This window comes from Lathyrus oleraceus, chromosome 2 (assembly GCF_024323335.1).
Source record: "Lathyrus oleraceus cultivar Zhongwan6 chromosome 2, CAAS_Psat_ZW6_1.0, whole genome shotgun sequence".
In the NCBI taxonomy this organism is placed as follows: domain Eukaryota; kingdom Viridiplantae; phylum Streptophyta; class Magnoliopsida; order Fabales; family Fabaceae; genus Lathyrus; species Lathyrus oleraceus.
In genome coordinates, this window is record NC_066580.1 from 181,271,228 (window position 1) to 181,294,867 (window position 23,640).

The following is a 23,640-nucleotide window of genomic DNA, read 5'->3' on the forward strand; positions in this document are numbered from 1 at the left end:
CAAGTGGTCAGCCAAGATACTACCTTTAATAACCTTCTGAGCTCGATACTCAATATCATACTCAGATAACAACATCTGCCAACGGGAAATTTTCCCAGTTAAAGCAGGCTTCTCAAATATATACTTGATTGGATCCATTCTGGATATCAACCAAGTTGTATGATTTATCATATACTGGCGTAAGCGCTTAGCAACCCAAGCCAAAGCACATCATGTCTTCTCAAGCATTGAGTATCGAGACTCACAATCAGTGAACTTCTTACTCAGGTAGTAAATATCATACTCTTTCTTTCCTGATTCGTCTTGCTGACCAAGGACACAACCCATCAAGTCTTCAAGAACTGTCAGATACATGATCAAAGGTCTTCCTTCTACAGGCGGAGACAGGATCGGAGGTTCAGACAGATATTCTTTGATACTATCAAAAGCTTTATGGCAATCCTCGGTCCAATCATGAGACTGATCTTTCTGGAGGAGCTTGAATATCGGCGCACATGTGGCAGTCATGTGGGATATGAATCTGGAAATATAATTCAAGCGGCCAAGAAAACCTCGGACTTGCTTCTCAGTTTTGGGTGCAAGCATCTCTTGTATTGCTTTGACCTTTGCAGGATCAACCTCAATACCTCTTTCGCTGACAATAAAGCCCAATAACTTGCCAGAACGGACTCCAAATGTACACTTGTTGGGATTCAGACGAAGCTTGTACTTCCTCAAACACTGAAAAAGCTTCACCAAGTGCTCTACATGTTCAACTTCCGTTCTTGACTTAGCAATCATATCATCAACATATACCTCAATCTCCTTGTGCATCATATCATGGAACAAGGTAGTCATAGCTCGTTAATACGTGGCTCCGGCGTTCTTCAAACCAAAGGGCATCACTCGATAACAGAATGTTCCCCAAGGTGTGATGAATGTTGTCTTCTCCATATCCTCGGGTGCCATCTTAATCTGGTTATATCCGGAAAATCCGTCCATAAAAGAGAAGACATTGAATTTAGCTGTATTGTCTACCAACATATCAATGTGTGGTAGAGGGAAATCATCTTTCGGACTAGCTTTATTCAAATATCTATAATCCACACACATCCGGACTTTTCCGTCTTTCTTAGGCACGGGCACAATATTGGCCACCCATTGAGGATATGTAGAAGTCACCAGAAACCCCGCATCAATTTGCTTATAAACTTCCTCTTTGATCTTCACTACCATATCAGGATGAGTTCTTCTGAGCTTCTGCTTCACAGGCACGCACTCAGGCTTCAAGGGCAGGAAATGTTGCACAATATCTGTATCTAGACCTGGCATGTCTTCATACGACCAAGCAAAGACATCGGCATATTCTCGTAGCAATCCAATTAACCCCTTCTTAATAGATTCTTCCAGGAGTGCCCCAATCTTCACTTCTCGCACACAATCCTCAGACCCCAAGTTGACTATTTCCAGACTATCAAGATGCGGCTGAATGATCTTCTTTTCATGCTCAAGTAGACGGGTAATCTCATCAGGAATCTCTTCAACATCATCTTCCTCTGCCTCAAATACAGGGAACTCAAAATTGGGAGATGGCGTTGGATCATTATGTTCAATGGGTTTAGAAATCAACCTGCATAATGATTTTGGATATGAAAAGCTTTTAGAAATCAAACAAGGCAAATCATTATGCAGATGAAAAGATTGATTTTATTCTTTTTTAGGGTTTTATGTGATCACCAATTTCATGCAAAAAGCAAAAAGGGAAAATAATTGGAAAAACAAACATTTAACATGAATTTATTGAATGAAAATATCATTGTATTTATGTTGCCAACAATGTCATCACTTCTCCTTTTGGCATGGGAGAAGGGTTTTTAAACAAAGTGATCATTACGTTGACTTGTGAACAACTGTAGGAACATCCACAGCGACCCAATTGTTGCAGATCCCTCCAGGGATGACAAAATTGTCAGAGTCCTCTGCATCCTCTTCCAAGACAGCAGCAGTTTCTTCCTCCTGACCAGTGTGGATAAAACCTCCACTCTTGAACAACCCTTTCTCATTGAAGACCCCAGAAGAAAAGCCTATGCCAGCCCGAGACTTGTTGTCTTCCAGCTCAATCATTTTTCCTAGACCAGCAATTGCACCACACTCAATGGCCAATTTCGCATCTCTATAGGAAGTGAATGAAGGAGTTCTCTTCTCAATAGGCTCAGCTATAGATAAAACTTGGAAAGGAGTTCCAACTTCATCCTCAACATCTATGTATGAGAAGGAAGACAAGTGGCTAACCAGGAGAGCCTTTTCTCCCCCTACCACTACCAGTTTCTTATTTTTTATAAATTTCAGCTTCTGGTGTAGGGTGGATGTCACGGCACCAGCCTCGTGAATCCATGGTCTGCCTAGGAGACAACTGTATGATGGGTGGATATCCATAACCTAGAAGGTAATTTGGAAATCACTTGGTCCAATCTTGATAGGGAGATCAACTTCCCCAATCACAATCTTTCGAGACCCATCAAAAGCTTTCACAACAACCCCACTCTGCCTCATGGGAGGCCCTTGATATGACAGTCTGGAAAGAGTGGAATTTGGCAATACATTCAGGAATGACCCAGTGTCCACCAACACATTGGACATGGCGTCGTCTTTGCAATTCATGGATATGTGTAAGGCCAAGTTGTGGTCTCTTCCCTCCTCAGGGAGATCAGAGTCACAGAAACTCAAATTGTTACAAGCAGTAATGTTTGCAACAATGCTATCGAACTGTTCTATTATGACATCATGATCTACATATGCCTCATCCAAAACTTTCTGCAGAGCCTCTCTATGCGGTTCTGAATTCAAAAGCAAAGATAACACGGATATCTTGGATGGAGTTTGTAGAAGCTGGTCTACAACATTATACTCACTCTTCTTGATGAGCTTCAGCATCTCATCACAGTCTTCTTTCACATTGCCACTAGGGCCAACAGAAGTAGGAGTTTTTTGTACAGAGGAGGGCTTAACAACAGGTGCCGGATTCGGGGTGCACACAGCATTCCCAACCGGGCGTTCACAAAATCAGCCTTAGCCTGAGGCTTCGGCGGTGCTGAAAACACACGACCACTGCGTGTCAGACCACTTACATCAGCAATATTAACAACAGAGGAGGAAGGCAAAGGCACTTATTTCCCCTCTTCTACAGCAACAACGTTGTAACGGAAGGGAATTGCCTTTTCAGAAGAATATGGTACTGGACCGGCAGGTTTGATGATCAGGGAAGGGGAAACCTTCTGCTTGCTACCATCATTCTTGATAATAATAGGTTCGGGTATCCGAAATACTGGGGAGATTACGTTGACCTCAGGCTCATCTTCGTCAACATTCCTATTCTGAAGGATCTCAATAACTCCTTCGTCCAGCATTTCCTGAAGATCTTTACGCACCTGGCGATAACCCAATCGGTTAACAGGGAAAATTCGGCATTTGTCATGATCGTGCTCATAGTGACTGTACTCACACAGCAAGCGGTGCAACTCGACCAAAGATTGTCGAATATGACTGACATATTTGACTTTGTACTTGCCAGGGCAGCCCTGGACCATGTTGACAGATTTCCCATGCTCGGGCAATGGGTTCTTCTTCACATTAGGACCTACGTCCTCAAAGCACAAAATGCCGCACCTCACAAGGTCTTGAACCTTGGTCTTCAACGAAAAACAATTCTCCACGTCGTGGCCGGGAGCACCAGAGTGATATACACAATGCAATTCAGGCTTGTACCACCACTGAGGGTTAGCAGGTACAGCTGGTGGATCTCTCGGAGTAATCAACTTCCTCTCTATCAAAGAGGGATATAATTCTGCGTATGTCATCGGAATCGGATCAAAAGTGACCTTTTTCCTCTTGTAACTCGTGCTGGTTTGATTACTGTTTCGAGGCTGATAGGCCTGCTGTTGAGGACGATGCTGTTGCTGATATTATTGAGGTAATTGCTGATTGTTGCTATGTTGCTGATACTGTTGATTGTCTCTGAAAACAGATGCTATATGAGCCACCTGGTGCTGATTACTGGCAGGACGCACAGTCTTCCTCTTCACAAAGGGTCTTCTAGGTTTCACATGGGAGGTCACAGCATGTGCCTCTCCATCTTTCTTCTTTGCAAACGCCCATAACGTTTGGCAGAAGAGCCTTCTTCCTTGGTTAGACGTCCTTCTCTAACCCCTTCTTCTAGACGCATCCCCATATTCACCATCTCGGTGAAGTCATAAGGAGCGCTAGCAATCATCCGCTCATAATAGAATGAACTCAAGGTCTTCAGAAAGATCTTGGTCATTTCTTTCTCTTCTAGCGGAGGCACGATCTGTGCTGCCAACTCTCGCCACCTTTGGGCGTACTCTTTGAATGTTTCCTTGTCCTTCTGGGACATGGCCCTTAGCTGATCCCTATCGGGAGCCATATCCACGTTATATTTGTACTGCTTGACGAAGGCCTCGCCAAGGTCATTGAAGGATCGGATGTTCGCACTGTCCAAACCCATATACCATCTCAGGGCAGCATCGGGCAGACTGTCCTGAAAGTAGTGTATGAGCAACTAGTCGTTATCAGTCTGAGTTGACATCTTCCTGGCATACATGACCAGGTGGATGAGAGGACAGGTGTTCCCCTTGTATTTTTCAAAGTCAGGGACCTTGAATTTCACAGGAATCTTCACATTGGGAACCAAGCACAATTCAGCAGCAGACTTGCCAAAGAGATCCTTTCCTCTAAGGGTCTTCAACTCCTTGCGAAGCTCAAGAAATTGATCGTTCATAGCATCCATCTTCTCATGAACATATGGGCCCTCAGATGGCTCAGAATGATAGATGGTGTCGTCTACCTTAGGCACGGTATGCACGACAGGAGGAGGAACAGCAAGGACCGGGATAGATGTCGGCATAGAAGCAAAAGTTGGAGCAGGGCTCTCAGGCATGAAATTGGGAGGCATCCCCCACGGAAACCCGGCTGGCATAGCTGTCGGAACAAAATATGCACTGGCTACAGGCATAGTTGAGGAAACAATCTCAGAGATGACTGTCCTCTGGGAAGGAGTTGAAGGTGTTGGAGAAGACTGGCTCTGAGCAGCCAGAAACGATTCCATCAAAGCACTTAGTCTGGCGACTTCTTCTTTGAGTTCACGATTCTCTTGCTCTAGATGATCCATCAATCTGGAAGAGTTGGCTCTAGTGTAGTACCAGTGAGTCAGCTTGTCTTCAAAATAAATGAAGAGCACATAGTTAGACCACATGACCAGAAGCCGGGAACCAAACTTGCTTATGCATATGATGCATGCAATGCTTGTGCATATGATTTGTTTTTATTTCAAAGGAACTCTAGGGTTTTATTTGCAAATTTTGGAAATATTAACTGTTTTATCGCATATGGAAATATCTCATCAAATAGCATCAAGGAAAAGAAGTACAACATTTGTCAATCGTTTACAAGAGAAAAGGAAAATAATCATCCTATGGATCCCTAGGAACAATCATCCAAAGCTCGGGACACAGGAAGATAAGATGCACGAAGCCTCTTCACCTCCCTCTCGTAAGCTGCCTCCATATCTGCCTTTTCCTTGGCGAGTCAATCATACCTCCTCTTCCAAAACTTGGAAGACTGAGGAAGTAGAGAAGTCCATTCATCATTAGGATCATCAATAACCTGATGCTCGAGGAACTCTATCAAAGCATCTTTCTCCTTAATCTGTTGAAGCAACTCTTCCCTTTCACGGATCCAGGCACGTGATAGGTCTTCGTCTCTTAACTCCTCTACTCCTTGGTTAGGGAGGGTTGAAGGCCCAGCCACAACCAGGGGTGTAAGTCTCGGATATTCGTAAGGCATGAGATACTCAGATGCTCTCTTTCTTACCCAAGCAGTGTAAGGCTCCAAAGCAATGCAATTCTTAGGACCCAACTCCTTCCTTCCTTTCTTATGAACCTTGCGCCAAGCGCGAACCATTCTGCCCTTCAAGCCTTGGGGATCTTTACCCTCCTGAAAGAACACACCCTCTAACAGAATGTTATTAGGTTTATCCTTTAGGGGGAACCCAAGCTGACGACGTGCTAACACAGGGTTGTAGTTAATCCCACCACATGTAGCAAGAAGAGGCACATTAGAGAATTCACCACAAGAGTCAATAATCTGCACACCATCATATACACGGTTATACCAAGAGATATCATGATTAGTGAGAGACATAAGTCTCGTAGACCACCGTAGACATCCCTTATTCTCCTTGAAGGCGACCGTCTGAGGTAAGTGAGAAATAAACCACTTATACAACATAGGCAAACAACACACAATAGCACCACCACCCTTTGCATTCCTCATATGCAAAGAGAAATAGGTATCACCCAACAGAGTCGGAACGGGATTAAGAGCGGAGAAGATCCTAATAGCGTTCACATCCACAAGCTTGTCGATGTTGGGGAACAATACCAATCCATAGATGAGAAGTACAAATATGGCTTCAAAGGCATCCTCACTCATGACCTTCCCATAAACAGTAGCTTGAGCAATGAGGAACTCAGAAGGGAGACCTTGAATTCCACCTTTGGTAGTCATATGAGCACCAATTAGAGATTCATCTATGTGCAACATGTCAGCTATCTCTTGAGAAGTAGGAATACTCTCCAAGCCACTGAACGGCAACTGATCTAGAATAGGTATACCCACGAGATAAGCATACTCCTCAAGGGTAGGCAAAAGCTGAAAGTCCGGAAACGTGAAGCAACGGTACAGAGGATCATAAAACTGCACCAATACGCTCATCAACCCTTCATCCACCTGAGTAGTCAGAAGAGGAAGAAGATTCCCAAAGCGAGCTTTGAAACCCAAGGGATCTAATACATGGGATGTCAGATTCCTTAACTCTTTCAGATCTGGATGTCTGAAGCTGTACTTCTTTGTATTCCTTCTTTGTCTTTCCATGTCTGAAAATTTTGCAAATAAACCCCTTAAGTTCCTTGAAAATTTCTTATTTATTGATGATATGGATGCAGATGAATGCATGAATGCATGAATGCAACAATCACACTCAAGGATCAAGCAAAGCACACCAAACAAAGGTCATGGGATGGATCATATTATCCTTAATATCAATCATCCATTTTGGTGGATTATGGTTTACACCTTATCAACACCCAAGTTCCATTGATATTAAGGATACATGAACAGATCAACCATGAATCAAGGGTTTGTTGCAAGTCACGAGCATGGAGTCTCGGTTAAGAACCACCCAAAGGGAGTGTACTAGGGTTTAAACCTGCCAAACATGTTCTACAAGAGGTTCCCATAGTCATCATCCCATCTTTCGAATATTATCGGAGAAACGACTACTCGTATTCCAAAAATATTCTCAAGAGAGACTCTTATGAGTGTAGTATCGCGTAACAATCGTATCAAATCTTACATTTGAACAACTTCCGCACTACATCCTAAAAATAGGCCAAGATGGGTTTGGTAAACTAAGGCCCTTGGCTTCTAAGGTCTATATTGGAAAGAGTAATGTCTAACCACAACTTAGTTGTGTGACATTATTGATCCCAACATGACCTCCACCAAGTGAATGGACTCGCAAGTCAACTTGCTAAGGAATAACTCCACACAAGTCGACGAGACTACGCCATTCTCCTATCCTAAGTGCATTTGAGTTCGGGTATAAAATCATCTCACAAAGATCACCAAGCATACAAGCAATTAATATATCAAGCAATTCAATTATTACATACAATACAGTAATCCCAAATTGCACAAAAATATGTCACAAACAATATAATAAAACAAGTGTGAAAAGTTGGCAAAACCCACTAGGGAGATGAAGATATTTTCCTCCCCAGCAGAGTCGCCACTTTTCTGTAGCGGTGTATTCGTTACCATTGGAGATATTGACTAAATCCAAGGTAAATCATACAAAGTCGAGTCGCCGCCGCACTTCTATTTATCCAAAGGAATGGTTAGAAAGCGAACAAAAACCTAAAAGTTTTACAAACAAAACTAGTAAAAGAAACAGAGATCTGGGTAAGGGGGTTGGTTATGCAACGGGAAGGTGTTAGGCACCCAAAACATCCTAGGTACTCCTAGGGAGCCCTTTTCACACTTATGAAGGTTATTTATTTTGTGAAAATTTTTATTTGTGCAAACATGATTGAAGAGATGAGAAAAGAATATACAAGTTTACATTTTGTGTTTGGATGGATAAACCCATTGCCTACGTACCCTCTTATAAAAAGATTAGGATCAAAACCTCGTAGTTCGGGTAAAAAATCTCAAAACAAATGAGTGGATTGATTGGTCCAAAAGCCTTAAGGTCTTTTTTTATCAAAGGGAGAAAACTCAACCTGAAAAACCACAAGTCCACCATGTGAGGATAGCTTCAACATGCTAGTGAGGGGTTAACCCTATAATAAGCATGGAAGGCTCATTGTCCATCACTAAGGACAAAGGTGAGTATTACATCTACCACAAAGATAACTCAAACCTAATAGCTAAAGGTTATGAAAAATTTGATTAAGAAAGTGGACATTGAAACCATAAAAGGAATATTTGAATGGGTTATATTTACCAATTAGAAGTATGTACAAATATGGTCAAAGTTGACTTAAAGATTCAATTCAAAATGAGTGTTATGAAAAGAAAATTTGAAAATCAAAAGCATACGGCTTAGGTTTCTAATGTTGAAAACAATAGTCAAATGTTTACACAAAAAGTTTTGGCTTGGGTTAGGATGGAGAAAATGAAGAAAACAAAAGGTGAGGATTAAGCAATGAAACCACACTAGGAGTTCCTCTCTTGAGATCATATAGATGATCCAAGTAGATCCCATCCTTTGGAATAAGCAAGCACAAAGCATAAGCAATCACATAAGTCTCATAAGAAATCCTCAATGTATCTTGTATCTTCCACATGGATGAACATGGTAATGATGCTCAAATTAAGCTCAAATGGAAACTCCTAGTTCAAGAGCACACACATCAAAAGTTCACAAGTAAACAATCATCACACACTATATTCAAACAAGAGGCTCAAACAAATGGGTGGGCTTTAGTCAAGAGGGGTCATGTCAACCTCGACAAACAAGCCAAACTGAAATGGGTAATTTGTAGCTCTTAACCACTAACATTGACCGTTAGGGTGAAGCTGATCAAAGTGGTAAATGAGGATGAGACCTCATGCTCTTAACCCTGGGCGGGGTGAGCTCATGACAAAGAAAGCATGGGGATCCAGAAAGTGAGATCCTATTCCACTTGACAGACTCAGGACAAAGATCTTGGGTACATGTTCAGAAGCATCAGCATGTAGTGCGAGCATAAAGAACGACACACTGAATAACGGGGGATTGGCTACTAATCCCTTCTATCCATCAATTGCCTCTACTCTTGGAGTTCTTATCAAGTAACACATGCCTCATCTTGGAGGTCTTTGGCACAATGGTAAACAAACACAAACAGAGCCTCTGAAGGAGGACTTGCCAGCAAAATGCCTGCCAAAAAGGTGACAGGACTTCCAGACTACATGAAGTAAGAAGATAACTACCTAAGTGGTGTATCAACCACAATCCAAAGCTCAAGCAAGAGCAAAAAGCAAGCAACTAAGGTACCTGTACAAAGACTAAACAGTTAATATTTCAGTTATAAAACCAACAGACAAACAGTGAATCCTTCCAACAATTACACAATCCAATGAACAATGCTCAAGCACTCAAATTAACTCATGAGCTCAAGCACATCACTTAAAATCCTACAAAACAAACAAAAGTTAGAACTCAAATCATTTGCATCTCACAAAGTGAGAACAAATCAACCATCAATGCTAAATGTCCAAACCTGAAACACAAAGCACAGTTAGTTTATGCACAAAACACTAGTACAAAGACTAAGCTCAAAACCAAACCAAATGATCAAAACAGAACCCAATCTTCCACATAATGCACATTCAAACATTCCATTTAATGTCCTCAAATGACCTATGCTATGCAAGGATCACAAAATGTGCACAAAGTGAACTTCCAATTTAGAAAATTCAAATCAAAACAGAAATGCATGCAATGACTTTGAAATTTTTTATGCAAGCTCCTTATGTCATGAACAATCATTATGCAAAAGATCAAATCCAGAAAGGTTCAAATGATAGATGAACAAAAATGCAACAATCCAATGTCAAAAATGTGACACAAATTGTCACATTTATCTCCATGTGTCAAAAATGGTGATAGCATGTGAGAAAAATTCCAAACCAGTGACCAAAAATTCACATCATGTACGAACATCAAGCATGCAAAAAATGGGATCAATTGGCTCAAAGATGAAGATTTCACAATGCATTGAATGCAACATATCAATTTAGCACAACATGGATTCAAAAATTCACACATCACAAACCAGACATCAACAATTCCTGAAATTAATATCATAAAAAACTAGACATCAAAACTAAACTATGAAAAAAAATTGGGATTAAATTGGATCATTTTTGAATTTTTTATGAATTTTCTAAAACAAACAAAATTAATTGAAATATTAAAAGAAAAGGAGGGAAAAGAATTATTTGAAATAAACTCAGAAAAATCCACAGCCGTTGGATAAGGCGCGCAATCAGATCCACGACTCAAGTTCAAATCCACGAAACACATCGTTTCATTAAACGCGTTGGCATGCACGGTCAGCATTTCAACGCTCGTGCGACAAGGTCAAAGAAATCACAGCCAAACAATCATCGACACAACATCACACATGGAACACGCGTAAGCAAACCCTAATAACTCAGACGCCGGAGCTACAGTCTCCGGTCGTCTTCTCCGGCCACAAGCACGGCGGCGACAACCAATTTTTTTCCAGAAATCAACACATCATACACCATTCGAACCGCCTTGCAATGTAGATTCCAAATATCACATCCAAATCTCCTAATTCTCCCTATATTTTCCAGATCGAAGCAAAACATTTTCATGATCAAAACTTACAGTTCATCATACATATCCACCATCCTCTTTCATCGGTCAACACCAAGTCAGAGAAACCAGAGGATATACTCCCTACCATCCTATCCAAGTATGGGCCTTGCAGATTACCCATAAACATATCCACCAATTCACGCTCTAGAAAAGGAGGTTGTACCCTCGCTGCAAGCTCTCTCCACCTTTGGGCATATTCTTTAAAAGTCTCTTCAGACTCTTGCGTCAGATTCTGTAGCTATGTGCGATTGGGTGCCATATCTGAATTGTATTGGTAATGTTTAAGGAATGCTTCCGCCATCTCTCTCCACGCCTGAATGTGGGTACATTCCAGTTACATATACCAGTCCAAAGATGCTCCACTTAATGAATCTTGGAAGAAATGCATGAGAAATCTGTCATCGTCAGAATAAGTGGCCATCTTGCAACATTAGGCTCGAATATGGGTTCTTGGATCACTAGCTCTTTTATACTTTTCAAAGTCAGGGACTTTGAACTTAGTAGGGATAACCATACCAGAGACAAGGCACATCTCTGCAGCATCGAGACCTAAAGCACAAGTGCTTTCCATTTCCTTTAATTTATTTTCAATGGCTTTGACCTTCTTTTCCACCTCGTTGGTCAGGGGACCAAAGGTGTCATACATGGAGGCAGCTCTCAGACTGAAAAAAGCATCTTGTTGATTGTCCACTTCAATAACTGGGGAATTGAGGACAACTTAAGGGACACCATCGGGTGCACCCACTGGAATATGGACTGGAATGTTGCCCTGAAGAGGCACATGATTTTCCACAACAGGAGGATTCACATTAGGAATGGGAGTGACATCGTGATCTCTCTGGTTCATTTCTTATTGAATTTTAGCCATTATCTCTTGACCTCGAGCAACAGATTGGATCGTTTCCATTAGTTGTCCCATTTATGCTCTTACTCGAGATACTACCTCGCGGATGGCGGCTTGGTTCTGTTCCAACTGGTCCATTATAGCTTGCTGGTTGTGGCACATGTTATAATGGTGTTAGGAAGTCAGTTTGTTGCATCTATTTTTGATCAAGAAATGGTTAATGATGAGTTTTTGTTTTTGGTTTTGAAAATGCAAATGATGCATGAATGTTGTTTTTTTATTTTTGTTTTATTAATGCAAATATCTTATTCGTGTTGTTTAATGTAAGAAACACTTTACAATTTAAACATTGCAATTAAGAATAAAAGGAAACACACATAATGAAATTAACGAATCTTCATTCATCCTTAGAAGAGAATAGTACAAGTACAAATACATTGGAAATTGCAAAATACAAGTTGTTGAAACAAATAAAGCAAACTAAATATCAACCCTAAAAGTGACCCCTTGAGACTTGTGGAGAGCATCAATGTTAGTGATGAGATCTTCCATTGTCTTCTTGTAAAATTTGACAAAATGGTAGACTTCTTCAGGGGTGTTCTCGGAATACATGATCAAATAAGTCTTTTTCAAGTTATCGGGAAAGTCTTGACGGGCATAATTAGTTAGGACTGCCACGTTTTGCATACTTGTCTCTCCACTTATTGTAGAGGGTTTGGAGGTTATGGATGATTTCATCCCTGTGAGCTATTGAAGCTTCTGCCCCACGACATATCTGAAGGAGATTAGCGATCCAAAATGCAGCAGAATTTAAAATTTTCTCCTTTAGTGATCCTTACGAATGGGCATGATCAGTGATAGAATCGTTACCTCTTGTGACGATTGAAACCTTTGATGCAGATCTACGAAGCGATCACGAACGTTGAACGACGACAACGCCTCTACTCAGTCCACATGAACGGATTCCTTCAATCTCAGTGCTAGCTACTATGAATGAAGGCTTTGAGTGAGTGAGAGAGAGAGAGAGAGAGAGAGAGAGAGAGAGAGAGAGAGAGAAACAAAAATTGCAACTGTACAAAATGCTTTTGCACAAGGGTTCTATTTATAGAACCACTTGCGTGGGCTGCAAGCTAAAAAGCCCACTTAAGTGTATGTGGCCCATATTTTATAATATGCCAAAATCACTTAAGCGCGTGGTACCTTACCATATTTCGTATTCTATTTAAGTACACTGTACCTTACGATGTTCTACAATTCACTTAAGTGCATTATACCTTACGATGTTCCTTAGTTACTCTATCTCTCATCAATCCATCCTTTTGTGTGTAACCCTGTAGGTTTTCGCGACATTGACAATTATATGAAATCACGCATTTAACATAATAAACAGTGAGCGGTATCTAGCAACACATCACTACTACCCAAGACACGAAAATGTCATGTGATCTAACAAATCCTTTTGTGATAATACTTATGTGTATAATTACCCTTTTGCCCTTATGTCCATATTGAACACAAGGCATAGACCGTGTCATCCTTGTCCAGTTCAATATTGGGCCCATAGACATTTATCCTATTACGCAGGATGGGAAAATTCCATCTAGGTCACTCATGTCCCTTAGCATGCTTCGTGGAGTACCCATCAACTGTCTTTATGGTCATCCAGTTACGGACAATGTTTGATCAGCAACAAGGCACTCGACTCTACATCTAGGGTCCATAGTGGTTTCAGGTCGAAGGGTGGTATACACCATTATCACCATGAGAATAAATTATGACACTTTGCATAACATTCTATATAGTATTCTCCTAGTGGGTCGATCCAGTATAAATATTACTCTTAATATTCATACCTATGTTTAAGACTTGATAACTCCTTATCCATGATCCATGAGATGTGATCATCAGTCTATATATACATAATAGTCTTAATGCTTTAATGTTATCCCACTTCACAATAAATCTCAGCTACTGATGCTTTAAGAATAGTGTCCTTATGTTTAATGTGATCTCATGATCAAGTCACACTTGATACATTAAACGAACTAGCTATTCTAGGGACTTTATTAGACAAACATAATAAAGAAAAAGCCTTTTATTATTAATAAATAATTCGATACAAGTACCAAAAGTATTGGCCTCCAGGGCTTATACCAACAATCTCCCACAAGCACTAGAGCCAATCAGGCATACCCCTAATGCCCATAGATCTAGTATGGCCATCATGCTTCTGCTGCGTAAGAGGCTTTGTTAGTGGGTCAGTAATATTGTCAAGTGTAGGTACTCTGCATATTTTTACATCTCCTCTATCTATTATCTCTCGAATGAGGTGATAACGCCTAAGTATGTGTTTGGATCGTTGGTGAGATCTAGGTTCCTTAGCTTGTGCGATAGCACCATTGTTATCACAATAGAGACCAATGGGATCCATAATGCTAGGAACCATGCCAAGTTCACTAATGAACTTTTTGATCCAAACAGCTTCCTTTGCTGCACTTGAGGTAGCAATATACTCAGCCTCAGTTGTAGAATCAGCAACTGTATCTTGCTTTGAACTTTTCCAGCTCACAGCTGTCGCATTACACGAAAAACCGGTGGGAAAACGAAACAACAGAGCCGCCACCGTGCGTTGTTTATCCCAAAAGAGGGAAAGGAAACGCTCGAAGTAAACCTGGATAGAACATGGTCTCGCGACTAGAGAAAGATGGGATCGGGAGTCGGTTATGCAAATGGAAGGTATTAGCACCCCTACGCATCCGTCGTACTCGACGGGATCCACGCTCAGAAAGAATAGAAAGAAGGTTGCTAAAAGACTGCTCACAAACTGCACAAGGCTGAAAGGAAACAAACAGAAAGACAAAAGAAACGAACTCGGCAGGATATCGCATCCTGGGCCTACGTAGTCTGTCAGACACAGACATCAGAGTCGACGTAGTTCGGGACAAGGGAAACGTGCTCGCTAGGATGTCGTATCCTATGCATACGTATCTTCTCTGACCGGAGAAGAATCAGAGCACTCATAGCTCGGCTAACGCACGCCAAACAAAACACAAACAGGAAACCGACTGCCAATCGCTGGACTTACGTCAGACTCCACACACACGGGCAAACATGGAAACCGAACGCCAATCGCTGGACTTACATCAGACTCCGAACCAACAAACACACACACAGGAAACCAACTGCCAATCGCTGGACTTATGTCAGACTCCAACAAGCAAACAAGACACAGGAAACCGACTGCCAATCGCTGGACTTATGTCAGACTCCAACAAACAAACAAGACACAGGAAACCGACTGCCAATCGCTGGACTTATGTCAGACTCCAAACAAACACAAGAAGAAGAAGGGTCTCGATTGCAACTAGGGCAAGAGAAAGGGAAGGTCTCAATCGCAACGAGGGCGAGAGAAAAGAATTAGTGTTAGTCGTCAGTCAAACTCGACAAGACATCGCATCTCGTGCCTACGTATCTCATCTGGACATGAGAATCAGAGTTGCCGTAGTTCGGCTAAACTATTCTTGTTGGTTTGTGTTTTTTAAGTGGACAACGTCACTACGCAATCTACCGGATGCTCGACCTTTGGAGACTTACTCGCCTATAGTAGAAGGAGTTAACGTGTCCTTAAGAGGGGATAATGTTTGTTTGTGTTTTAGAAAAGCTCACGCAAGAAAGGAAGTCCTAGACGAAGGAACCGTGCTACCTTAATTGACATGCAAACGAGACTACGCGGAGTCTAGCAAGCCTAGGGGATACAATCATACCACACAAACACATACAGCATTAAGTAAACATACCAACAAGGGGCTCAATCATCACGGCTGGGCTTTAGTCGAGGGGTCATGTCAACCTCGACAAACAAGCCAACTGGAAAAGGGTGTTGTTAGATCTTAATCCTAACATTGAGAGTTAGGGTGAAGCAGATGAAATGGGAAGTGAGGCTAAGACCTCACAGCTCTTATCCCTGGCCTGGGAGAGCTTGACTCAAATAGAAAATGTGGGAGTTCAGAACGTAGGAACTCTTCTCCACAGATGACTGACACAACAAAGATCTTGAGTTAATATCCACAATGCGTCAACACATGGTGTGAGCAAAGTGGATGACACACTGAATAGCAGGAGATGGATTACACATCTCTTTTATCTGCCAATTGCCTCTAAAGAGGTCTTTTCCTGCTTGGCACAAAAGTAAACATCCACAAGCATTGCCTCTTAAGGAGGGCTTCAGACAGGTGCCTGCCCACATAACAGGACAGGTCTTCCAGACTACATGAAGTCAGAAGAGTTATACCTCAATGGTTAAGCAACCAAGCAAAGCAAAAGCAAGTTCAAAAGAACTCAAAGCAACTTAGGTACCTGAAAAAATCTAACTCAATCAGTACACAACTCAATCAATCAGACAGACAACAGTCAATCACACAATCAGACAGATAAGCAAGCAATGCAACAGTGAGCAAGGCACAAGCCAATGGGCATAACACAAATAACTTGGCATCAACCTACAAAACAAACTTAAGCTTAGCCAACATCAACCAATTAATCAACTCAAATGAGTGAGCAACTCCAATCATGGCAATGTGCTTTTTAACCTGAAATTCACAATCCAAATTGTGAGTCCAAACCACTAGGTCCAAGCCTAGGGTCAAAAGCAGGTCAAACATTCAAAACAGAACATGAAATTTAACATGAATCAACTTCAATCAATCAAGAACACAATCCAAAAGGTCCCATATCAATATCATTAACCAAAAGTATTTCATGAATCAAACATGGCAAGGTATGCAAATTGTGACCACATTGTGACATCAGAATGAACAAATGCACATTAAATCAAAAATGATTCAAATAATCTTGGCAAAATTCATGAGTAAACAGGACATACAACATGATTATCACAAAAAATTAGAGGCATTGGACATCATTAGGCATGGTAATCACATAGCATAAGTCAAGACAATCACAACAAGCACATATGTGACACCAATTGTCACACCAACTTAGCATAGGCCTAAAACAGAGATGGATCATGGTAAAAACCTCAAACCAAAGCCAAAACAACATTCAACATGTCTAGAAATAGTGTGCAAAATTTCACATTCATTGGATAAGTATCAAGCATTTCACAATCAAATGAAGTTCAAGGCAATCCAAAAGCTCAAATGTGACCATCCAGAAGGAAAAATCTTAATTAAATCAGAAATGATCCCAAAAATTCCCACAAATATCATGAGCAATCACAACATCTATAGCATGCATCTTACAAAAAACCAAGGCAATTGGATATCATTTGGCATGGCCAATTCATCAATCAAGTTGAACATCACAAGGTGTGACACAAATTGTCACACCTACCTTAGCATGATCATAAAACAGAAATGGTGAATGATAAAAATACCAAATCAACACCAAAATGTCAAGCAATGAGTCTAGTTATAGCATGCAAAATTTCATGAGCATTGGACAAGAATCAAGCATTTCACAAATGATATGGCAAGGCAATGTCATGAATGGACATGTATTCAATCTCCTTAGGCAAAATAATTTTCAGGCCAGGCACAATTTATGGAAAAATGATCATAAAATACTAGACAGAAAATGCAACACAATGCAAAAAATTGGAATGGATTTGGATGATTTTTCAATTTTAAATGAATTTTGGAAGTTGAGAAAAAATTAAAAAATGCATGTGAAGCATGTATGGAAATGCATGTAAGGAAAGTGAGAATAGCATGGCATTTGGAATATTGATGTAGCTGGGAATCGAACAGGGTAAGGATTCAAATAGTGGCGCGCTGAAGATGAAACTCAGCGTTTCATTTAATACGTGGCCGGTCAACATGTACATGTGGCCAAGTCAAAGCGCTACAGACCAATCAAAACGCTGTGTGTGCAATTACGTGGACCAGTAGGACGCGAACCCTAAGAAACAACATGCAGCATGTTGAAAACTGTTCTTCATGAATTAAAACCGTGGCCAAACGTAACAGTATCATCTTCTTCTTCGTGACATGAACAGTGATCATATGCTCAAAAACATTTTTACCAGAAATCCAAATTGAGTACATCATCACGTAGATATTTCATCATAGATCACAGATATATGCATGGCTAAGGCTAATTCAACACACACAAGGAGAATCGAAGCAATTAACATTTGCACATGAAACTTTAAATCCACATTACTCAGCCTATAGTGCATGGAAATCAATGGCTCAAAGCTCAAATTAATCAGCATAAAGAGATCTATATTAACATGGCAATAATTTTGAGAAATGAAGAGATCGAGCCATGACCTCTTGAAGTGCAGATCTGGAATTCTTCGAGCTACAGGCCTTGTGATGCTTCCAATCTCTTCTATGATGCTTTTACAAGTGTTTGAAGAAGAAAACTCAGCTCAATTAGGCACGGTCTCACCAAATTCTGAATTCACCATAGTTGCTTCAAGTTTCAAATATGCTTCAAAACAACATCAATTCTCTTGATTCCACGTGCAAAAGTGATCAATAACACTTCAGGACCAAGGATTAAGCAATTGAAATGGTTCTTGGTTGAAGATTTGCAAGAAACTTTAAGAGAGAAATTTGAGAGGTTTTGATCTAGATCTGAAAAAGTGATTGTTGTTAATGCTGAAACAGTTAGGGTTTGTCTTTTATACCTCTCCCTAATCACTCTTTTAATCATGCTTAAGCAATTGGTAATTGTAATTAGCAATTTGGAGTGTAAATGCAAAATTTGTTTTTCACCCTATGCATGAAAATCATGAATGAACAGTGCATGAGTTTCCACTTAATTTCACTCAAAAGTCTGTTTTGGAGCTATTGGCAATGATAGAATGTTCAAATAATGCACCAATTTTAAACTTTAATTTTTCCCTCCAAAAATCAAGTGAAATGCAAATAATTATGTGATGACAATTGGTGTAATGCAATGTATGTTTTGGAAACTAGAGGTCAAAAGGAGAATTTAGCAAAAAGAACCACTTGAATTGGAGTTTTGGTTGAGAAGTTATGCCCATTTGAAGTTCAATGCATCCTTGGCCAAGTTTTGATCACATCTCCTTAACCACACATGAGAAATCCATGATCTTGGACTTTTTGGAAATGGGAGAGAAATATATTCAACTTTAAAGTTGAACAAAATTTCATTTAAAGCTTTATTGATGATGTAATCTTGAGTTGAAAACCTTTCCATTTTTGGCAAATTCAAATTACAGGTCACCTGCTATTTTGGGCAAGTTTTGATCTGACTTCAAATTCTTCAATGTTGATGTTTGAAATGTCAAATGAGACTTGTATGAACATGAATGAGGCATCTTTAACCATTTCCCACCTCCAAATCCATGGTTGAACTGACAGTTGACTTCTGTTGACTTTTTAGGGTTTCAGATGATTTGCACATTGACCGATGATCTCTGAACCTCCAATTCTTGGGCAAATCACTTCAAAATGATCCTTGGGTCACATGAACTCATTGTACCAACCCTAGGGCTTTGATCTCATAGAAAATGTACTTGTTGCCTTGCACAGTTGAATCTCCTGACCAGTCTTGCCTGATGACTTGGTGGACTATGCAATGAACAATGCAATGTTAATGACCCAAAATGAAAATGTATATACCAAAGAACTGTAGAAATTTGCACTCTGCGGGGATTCAAGAAAGGAAAATTCACCAACGGAAGCTTCCACTGGGATCTGATATTTATCATTGAACCAGACAAGATGTCTACCAACGACTCCACTGGGGATTTTGAATTTTTTTCAGAGAAAAGGAACCACCTCCAGACATCGAAAGATGACGAATGGGAATAGAAATCACCACTAGACGCCAACGGACAACTAGGAAAAACTCGACGTTTATCGATACCAACAGAGAGGTGACCAGACATCAACAGGTGAATGGAATAAAGGGATACAACCAGACGTCAACGGACGAATGGGACAAACTCAACGTTTATCGAAACCAACGGAGAGGTGACCAGACATCAACGGATGACCTGGGGAAAGAGATATACAACCAGATGTCAACGGACGAATGGGAAAAACTCAACGTTTATCGAAACCAACGGAGAGGTGACCAGACATCAACGGATGACCTGGGGAAAGAGATACAACCATACGTCAATGGAAGAATGGGAAAAACTCAACGTTTATCAAAACCAACGGAGAGGTGACCAGACATCAACGGATGAACTGGGAAGACTCGACCAGACGTCAACGGACGAACGGGAGAAGCTCGACGTTTATCGACACCAACGGAGAGGTGACCAGACATCAACAGATGAATGGAATAAAGGGATACAACCAGACGTCAACGGACGAATGGGAAAAACTCAACGTTTATCGAAACCAACGGAGAGGTGACCAGACATCAACGGATGAATGGGGAAAGACTCGACCAGACGTCAACGGACGAACGGGAGAAGCTCGACGTTTATCGACACCAACGGAGAAGGTGACCAGACATCAACGGATGAATGGGGAAAGAGATATACAACCAGACGTCAACGGACGAATGGGAAAAACTCAACGTTTATCGAAACCAACGGAGATGTGACCAGACATCAATGGATGAATGGGAAGACTCGACCAGACGTCAACGGACGAACGGGAGAAGCTCGACGTTTATCGACACCAACGGAGAGGTGACCAGACATCAACGGGTGAACTAGGAAGAAAGAGATACAACCATACGTCAACGGACCAAATGGGAAAAACTCAACGTTTACCGAAATCAACGGAGAGGTGGCTCACTGGGGATCAAGGTCACGACAGGGAGCAGACAGGAAGGAACACCAAGGATACCGGGTTGTAGGCATAAAACAGGTGACCGACCAAAGCGTGAATTGGTTTGTATTCCAAAACACTCATCATCCTGAAGAGAGCGAAAGCAAACTTGTTAAAGGATGGACATTCGATTCCACAAGGAATACGAATCTTACTCAACGAGGAAGGACGAGACTTCGACCAAAGAGCGCATGAGATATATTATCTATAGCCGTCAAAACGTAGATAATATACTCGCATGGAAGATTATCCATAACCGGGTTGTAGGTTGTTAAAGGATAAATCGACCGAAAAGAAAGGCATCGGGATACCGAGACTAGGTATGCAAAGATGACCAATCAAAAGGGAAACCACAAACATTTCCAGCAAACGGTGAATGAAAGAGGACCCACTGAGGATAAAATTGCTTACTCGGAGCAATTATCCAAAGGGAAAGGGAAGACCCGTTGGGGATAACATTGCTTAATCAAAGCAAATACCCAAAAGGGGAAAGAAATATCAATACCAAAACGGGATAATGATAACCACAAAGAGGGGATTACATCTACCGGTTAGTAGGTAGAAAACCACGGAACAGTAACCGTCATCAATTAGGATGAGCACAAAGGGTTAACTCCACAAAGGGGAGAACATGGAGTTTACATCTACCGGTTGGTAAGTAGAAGACCACAAAGAGAGGACTTACAACCACCAGTTTGTAGGTAGCAACCAACAAATTCCGCTGAGGATAAGATGAATAAGTGTCGGTTAGTGAGCAACTACTCATTTATACCACAGGGAAGCACAAGAGACAGCCACAAGGAAGCCAATTTAGGATCGATCCAAAAAGGCAGACTGAATCAAGACTCATCCTAATGAGGAAAGAACTCAATAGGGAAAACCCATCCCATTATGTGTGTAGGGAGGGAACGGAAACAACCGTCATCCACGAGGATATAACTCAGTGGGGAGTGCAGAAGGAAATGGTAGACACTTTCTGCCTAAGGGGTCGACTCTATATGAAGAGATCAGACACACCCACATCTGCTTGGGGAATTGATCCAAGCTTGCAAGATGCTACCAATTGTGGGGAGTTGCATTGCTGGGGATACCCGCTCAACTAAGGAGTCACCTGTTGGGAAAACACCAACCTGTCAACCATGCTGGGGAACCCAATTCTGAAATCGATCCAATGGCGCGATGCTAAACTCTTTCTGACAACCCATTCTCGGATGGTCACCACGGCCTAGGGCTAGTTTATGTTGCAATGCTGATGCATGAGTTTTTTTTAGCGCAATGCTCCATAATCATGGAAATGCTACGCACTAATGATGCAATGTGCTATGCTTATCTAAATGATGAATGCATAAAACACGTCCCCTTCAAAGACAACACCGGGGAGCTCAAGGAACTCTGCTGAGGATTTCAATACCACGTCAATTTCCACCCTGCTGGGGAAAGATAACCCTTGCTGGGGATGATCCCCACCGAACCCGATCTGCTTGGGGACTACCCTGCTAAGGGAAGCAAACAATGCTTATCTCTACTGGGGATAACAGCCAACCCACGAGCAGAATAACCTCCACTGGGGAATAATTTTCACCGAACCTGATCCACTTGGGGACTTTGCTGGGGGAAAACCATCAACACAACCCTCTGCTGGGGAGAGGCATAACCCTGTTGGGGAAATAATAGACTAGGCCACACTGGGGATAGACATCCACAACCCTGTCGGGGACAAGCGTTCACGACCACGCTGGGGATAGCAGTACTTCAACCCAGACTGCTGGGGAATAAACTACTCAATGATACCTCCGCTGGGGATACAACAAACTTCAGATTCAGTGGGGACCGACAATCTCCAGACTAGCTGGGGATAGAATAGCCTTCGAACTTGTTGCTGAGGGACACATTACCCACAGACGCCTCTGCCGGGGAAAAACTGTTCTAATAGCTTTCAGACTTGCTTGGGGAAACAGCCACTCTCAAGCCTGCCGGAGAAACATCCTCAACCCCTAGAAACAATCTACACACCGACACTTCCACTGGGGATATGGCAACCTTCAGGCTCGCTAAGGAGACACCGATCTCGAATCTGCTAGGGAAATAACACTTTCAAACCCACTGGGGAAATACGGCTTATTTGACACGGAACATCTATCGATTCGTCGAACATCGACATTCATCACCCAACCACAGTGTCGACTTTCCACTTTTGAGAACTCCCAGACTCGTCTAGACTTTTCTGATTCATCACCTTGTATTCACGACTCCTCCGTACTCCACGGAGATCGAACTCCTGGGATTCATACAAACTTTCCAGTCCCCAGACTTTGAAGAGTCTTCTTGATTATCCCTCCAGGATCGTCGTCGTAATTTTTCACCATCTTCGTCGTTCTTCTATCCCTTGCCCCTGGTCGGACTCCACGGGGATCTTTTGTCAAAAAGCTTCACATCACAACCTGCCAGTGAATGAAGATATCTAACAGCACCTGCACAAGAGATCGTTAGATAAAAGCGTGCCCCAGGCGTGCCATAGTTCCAACACTTAGGTCACTCAAACTTTCCGACTAAGATTTCACGTTCTCAATCTTATAAGCATGCATCGGAAGGGACCTCTATGTTTCAAAATGAAAATATTCTTATAAAAAATAAACGGATGTTTTTGCAATCAAAGCGATAATGAAGACAAAAACAAAATTATTTGACTGAACATGCATTTTATTGACTGAAAAAAGGTGGCTCATAACCGAGCAACACATGAAACAATCCCTGAAAAGAGGTGATTGCGCACAAAAGGAAAAATCTATCCTAATGGCAATGTGAAACCGTGATCTCATCGGGTTCCAACTCGGTTACACCCCATATGTCCTCAAGACTTTCCGCACTTTCTGTCTTCTAAACAAGACGCTTCCGATCGATCTCTGTCGGAGATTATCCAAGTTATATCCGAAGCACAAACGACCATGCTAGACGCAGTTGTTCGTTTCAGTCCCTCTTTTGCCTGGACCGCCCTTTCGGGTTTTCAGTCCACCGGGATACCCTTTTCTGCCCAAGCCGCCCTTGTGGGGTTTTCGACTTGCCGG